The sequence below is a fragment of the Vombatus ursinus genome, unplaced genomic scaffold, assembly GCF_900497805.2.
Source record: "Vombatus ursinus unplaced genomic scaffold, bare-nosed wombat genome assembly UNPS02014810.1, whole genome shotgun sequence".
Taxonomy (NCBI): Eukaryota; Metazoa; Chordata; class Mammalia; order Diprotodontia; family Vombatidae; genus Vombatus; species Vombatus ursinus.
This window is the reverse complement of record NW_020954588.1, coordinates 21,112,066-21,117,937: the sequence shown is the minus strand read 5'-3', so window position 1 is coordinate 21,117,937 and position 5,872 is coordinate 21,112,066. Positions and strand designations below refer to the sequence as shown.

At 47.0% G+C, this 5,872-nt stretch overlaps 1 protein-coding gene across 1 annotated transcript in view; it reads left to right on the top strand.

Moving 5' to 3' along the window:
• The first annotated feature begins 225 nt into the window (after window positions 1–225).
• Window positions 226–5,872, top strand: part of MFN1 (mitofusin 1) — a 37,599-nt gene continuing 31,952 nt past the window's right edge. Inside the window, exon 1 of the mRNA XM_027875841.1 lies at window positions 226–332. The gene's annotated coding sequence lies outside the window, so the exon portion shown is untranslated. The remainder of the gene's footprint in view (window positions 333–5,872) is intronic.

Here is a 5,872-nt window from a genome sequence, read left to right as displayed (position 1 = left end):
AGTGAGTCCCGGGTCCTCCTTCCCGAGGAGATGCTACCCTTTTTCCGCCCTCAACAATCATGGCGCCCGAAAGGCGGCGCACTTCCGGCGCCGGGGTCACCTACAGCCCAGGCCGGGATGACGGGACCCGGAAGCCGCCCGGCCCCTTCCGGCCTTCGCCCCGCCCTTCCCCGACCGAAGCCTCCTCCCCCTTCCCGTCCCGCCCCGCCCCGCCCCGCCCCCGGCCGGGCCTCGACTTTTCCCGGCCGCTGGACGATGAGGCTTATTGGGATCCGCGCAGCAGCGCCGCTGCGGTTACCGGGTTACGAGTAGGACCGGGCGAGCCGCCGCAGGTCAGGCGCCACCACCGTCCGTCGTCCCCGACCCCTCGTTCCGGGCGCAGGCGCTCTGTGACGGAGCCCCCCGCCGCGGTCCCGGGTGGGAGTGGGGCGGGCGGCCGGGGTGAGGCCCGGCGGGGCTGGCACTCGGTGGGGGGGCAGGTTGGGTGCCTCGGGCCGGCCGTTGGGCCCGCGCCGGCCAGGGGCCGTACCTGGGCTTGGCTCGCTTGATGAACCCCCACCAGGGGCGTCGCGGCGGAATCCTCGGATCCTAGACCGAGAGCTGCGGGAGGCGTTCGAGGCCTCGGGAGTCCCGGGGAGCCGGAGGGGCTTGCCCAAGCTCCCACAGGTATCGAGTGGCAGAGCTGGGATTTGAATCCAGCTCCGCCCCAGGCAGGGACGGGCAGGAGGCTCCCACCCCCTTGGGTTGTATGCATTTTGTGCGAATGCCAAGCTTAACACATAGCTGGCACACAGTAGGCGCTCTATAAATGCTCATTCCCATCTTCAACCCAGGATCATGGGGTGTATGTAGAGTTATTGTTCCCTTTGAGGGTATGGAACAGAGGGTTATTCCTGACCCCTTATGCTGTTTTCTTCGAAAAGATATAGCAGTGGTTGGCCATTTCCTTCGCCAGTGGATTAAGGCAAAACGAGGTTGAGTGACTTGTCCAGAGTCATACAGCTAGTCAGTGTCTGAGGTCAGGTTTGAACTCGGATCTTCCTGACTGCAGGCCAAGTGCTCCATCCACTGAGTCACCTAGCTGCCTTCTGACCTAGGTAGCAGGCACTTAATAATGATCGTTATAACCGGGATTTGTAATGTTTTTTCTAACTCCCTTTACATGCCTCATTCTACCCTCGAAAAAACCTTGGAAAGTTGGGGCTATTATCCTCATTTTACAGATGAGGAATAGCAGACAGGTTAAATAATTCACTAGGTCACACAGCTAGTTAAGTGTTGGGAGGCAGAAACTTAATTTAGATCCTCCTGACTTAGCTATGCTCTTAACAGATGTTTGTTGATTAATTGATTTAAATACTTGCTCTAATGCTTTAACCACCTGATTTACTCTTGGCAAGGCCCTTAACCTCCTTGTCTTTTATCCATAGAGGAGTTTAGTAAACCCCTTTAAACTTTAGACTCTAAACTTTAGAGTAATTGATGTCTTAGATTCCAGTTCTAAATGTGGTTCCAGTTCTAAACCTGAGATGTTTTTCCAGTTCTGAGGATCTGTTCCATCTATTGACTTTGTGCACATGGTCCTCTCCAGCACTTGTAATTCTCTCCTTCCTTACCTAGGTTTAGCTCTTGTGTTACCTTCTATGGGAAGGCTTTCCCTGATCCCATGGGGTTAGTGATACTCTCTCCTTAAATAAATATGAATACATTTATCTGTTTACATGTTCTCCTCTTTCTTCATTCCCTCAGAAAAATGTAAGTTTCATGAGGGCAGGACTACTTTTCCCTTTGAATTCCTTGCATATCCAGGGGTCTTAATAAAAATGCATGTTAGTTGGGGATATTTCTCCTGTAGTAATTCCGTAATCACTTGGGGGTAGTGCTATGTCCTCCAGAACCTCATCTCTTTGTTGAAGGGATTGTGAAGGGCTGTCCAGTTCTAACTTTATCTGTCTCTGTGGTTAATGCTTTTATTCCTCTCTACCCGTGCTCTGCTGCCCAGAGTTAGACTTGAGTGGTAGTGATTTGCCCTTGGTGACTTTTCAGTGGGAAGAAGCCAAGAGAGTCTTTTTACATTCCCTGAAGCAGTTAATGGCCTGGCTTTAAACCTCACTACATTTTTGCCCTGACTGGCCTTGTTTTTTTGGTAGCAAAAATGGATGCCATTTGCCTTCTTGTGTTGCTTCTAGGGCCTAGAAGTAAGACTTTCCAGGCAGGCCCCATCCCCTTTCAGAAACTTTGTGAATAACCGAGTTAAAGTCTCATGTAGTGACTGTATAGTTAAAATGAATTCTTATCTCTATTAAAGGGCTATAGTAGAAAGCTTATGTAAGAATTAGAGCCAACTTGACAAAAATAACTCCCCAGGTTTCTCCAAAACTTCTCTCTAAAAACAAATGTAGTCTTTAAAAAAAGACCTTGACAACTTTTCCCCCATTAGTTCCATTAGGAGAGAAATTAATAGCATTGGAAAGTGATTCTGTTAAAAAAAGTAGAGGACTTTTTGTCTGCCCTAATTTCAGTTAAATTTTTGTAAATTTTGACACAGATTTCCTGATACCCGAAAAAATTAGGGAAATGTTCTCTTGAAGCCTCCATAGCTTAAGGAGAAAAAAAATCGTGGAGCCAGAAAGGAACCTTAAATATTGTCCAGGCTAGTTGGCATCTGCCTAAAATTTCTACTACCCAAAGGTCTTGTTAAACTTATAAACTAAAAAAACAAACCCCATTTTCCTTGTCTTCTAGCTACCTTCCCCCTCCTCTTTCTCTTCCCATACCCAGTCACTTGAGAATCCTCTGTGAGTGTGAAATTTTTGTTGTTTTACTAGTTCACGGTATGGTTTGACCCTGGAAAACAGTGATCAGGTGCGGTCCCTTGTTGGAGCTGAAGAGAATGAGATCTAGAGAGGTGGTGGGGGGGGGACTTGCCCCTCACAGCTCAGGCCTGAGCAGAGCCTGGATGGCAGACCTGCTCTGTTTCCACCTGATTGATATACCATGGTGTCTTAATGAAAAGAAACTGGATATTTTTCATTCCAGTACTACTTTGGGATCTGCTTTTGTAGAGTGCAAAGAGCACTACTGGCTTTGTAATCAGAAGACATGGGTTCAAATCCAGTCACTTACCAATACTTGCTGTGTGGCCATGAGCAAGTCATTTAACTTCCCTGGGCCTAAGTTTTCTCATTTTTAAAATGAGAGAGTTGGACTGGCAGGCCTCCAAGGTTTTATCTAACTCCATACATTGAGTGTTGTGTTCTCAGGGGCTAGCCCAGCAGAATGGAAGCTTCTACAATTCCTCCTGTCAAAGGTGGAAAGGTTACAGATGCATTGTGGGTTGGTTCCAGAGCAAGTTGAACCAGGTTGGCAGAGGCTTGTCACTGGAAGGCCTTGTAACCTAGTCTGCTCAGGGAAGGAGGAGGGAAAACCCACCCACTCCCTCTGATGAAATCCTAGGTCTCCACTGGTATTGAAGTCCAGAAGCAGAGGCACTGTGGAGCACTAATGGCATACAAGGTCTCATTTGTTGACCAGCTCAAGATGGGAATCTATAGACATGGTCCTTCATATTTATTATAAAATTGAAATGAAATGAAACCTGGAACATCAGAGGCAAATCTCTTGTTTTGCAATTCACTTTTGCACTAAAATTTCCCATCATTACTTGGAACTTCAGTAAACTCCAGTGATTCCCTATTTCCTAAGATTAGGCAAGCTGTCAGAAAGCATTTATTTAGCACTTACTTTGTGCCAGAAGCTGTATTAAGCCCTTGTGATGCAAATACAAGCAAAAAGAAAGACCCAATCCTTTGCTCAAGGATATTACAATCTAATAAGGAGTAGAAGGAAGATATGGGGGCAGGTACATGGTCACTACATTCAAAAAGTTCGCCCAAATGAAGGCCAGAGAAGGAACTTGCCAGTGGGGAAAGGGGGCTGGCTAGGGGAAGGGATCTTCCTGAGTGGGAAGGCAGCTTGGGCCTGGTGGCAAAGACTATAGACTCAGAAGCCCCGAACGGGAGGAAGTCAAGCATAGAATCCTGGTTGGCATTTAAAGGTTGTTGTAGCCTGACTTCATCTTACCTTTCTAGCCTTTTTTTTTTTTTTTTTTTTTTTTTAATATACAGTACTCCTTGGTTCAGCCAACTGGCCTTTTCTCTGTTCCTCACACCTGACACTCCAGCTCCCATCTTATACATTTGCTCTGGCTGGTGCCCCGGGCCTGGAATGCTTCCTCACCTCTGCCTCTGAATTCCTTCCTGTAGAAAGCTAGCTTCACTTGGTACCTCCTTTTCCTTTCTTCTCACCATTTCCTTAACTCCCTGCAGTCTGGCTTTTGTCCTCTTCCACTCAGTCAGTAAACATTTATTAAGCATCTGCTATGTGCTAAGTACTGTAAGTGCTGGGATTAAAAGAAAGGTAAAAGACAGCCCCAGCTCTCAAGGAATTTACAATCTAATGGGGAGACAGCATGCAAATAACTGTGTATAAACAAGTTCTATTCAGTATATGTGGGACATAATCAGCAGAGGGAAGGCACTGACATTAAGAGAGATTGGGAAAGGCTTCCTGTAGGTGCAATTTTAAGTAGGACTCAGGTGGCCAGAGAATCTGGGAGACAAAGATGGGAATTCCAGGCAAGAACAGGCAGTGAAAGTCTCCTAAGTCTGGATGTGGTGTGTGACCCTGGGCAAGTCACTTAACCCTGTTTGCCTCGGTTTCTTCTGTAAAATGAGCTGGTAAAGGAAATGGCAAACCACTCCAAGAAAACCCCACATCCAGTCACTTAAGAGTCAGACGTGACTGGAACGACGGAACAACAGCAACAAAACTGGAGATGAAGGGTGTTGTTCAAATAACAGCAAGGAGACTCTAGTGTCGGTGTGTCCCAGGGATCTGGTGGTATGTAAGTTGTGAGAGGGCCAGATTGTGAAGGGCTTTGAATGTCAAACAGAATTTTATTTGATCCTGGAGGTGACTGGAGGTAACAAGGGAGTGACTGGAGTTTATTGAGTTGGAGCTGGGGAATGTTATAGTGAGACTGCACTTTAGGCAGATGAGTGTAACAACTGAGTGCAAGATGGACTGCTGTGGGGACAGACTTGTGGCGACTGTTGTAGGCTTGGCATGATGAGGTCTAGCACCAGGATGGTGGCAGTGTCAGAAAAGGGAAGGGCAGGTGTGTGAGAGATGTTACCAAGGTACAATTGACGGGCCTTGTCAACAAACTGGGAGGGAGGGAGAGAGACTGGGGAAGGGGGGGGAAGAATGAGGATGATTTTGAGTGTGTGCATATATGTATATATATATATATGACCTTAACAGGAATAGGGAAGTTTGGAAGTTTAGAGGGAAGATGACTTCAGTTTTGGACACGTTGAGTTTAAGATGAGATATCTAGGTCAATATGCCCAATAGGCAGTTGGAGACTGTAGGCTGTAGGTCTGGAGACAGTTTAGGGGAGGACAAATAGACCTGAGGATCATTTGTAGAGAGCTGATAATTGAATCGATGGAGGTTGGTGCGATGGCCCAGGGAAATAACAGAGGGAGAAGGCCCAGCACAGCAAGCTTCTCCATTCCTTCTCACCTGCTTTCCTCCATTCTTGTCATTCTTTCCCTAGGCATTTCTGCCTCTTTGCTTCCCTGACTTCCTTCAGGTCAAGGTACCATCTTCTCTAAGAAGCCTTTTCTGATTTCCCCGTAATGTTAGTACTACCCTCTAAGACTACGTCCAGTTTGCCCTGTATAGAACTTGTTTGCACACAGTTGTTTGCATGTTGTCTTTCCCCATTAGGCTGTGAGCTCCTTGAGAGCAGGGACTATTTTCTTTCTTTCTTTCTTTCTTTCTTTCTTTCTTTCTTTCTTTCTTT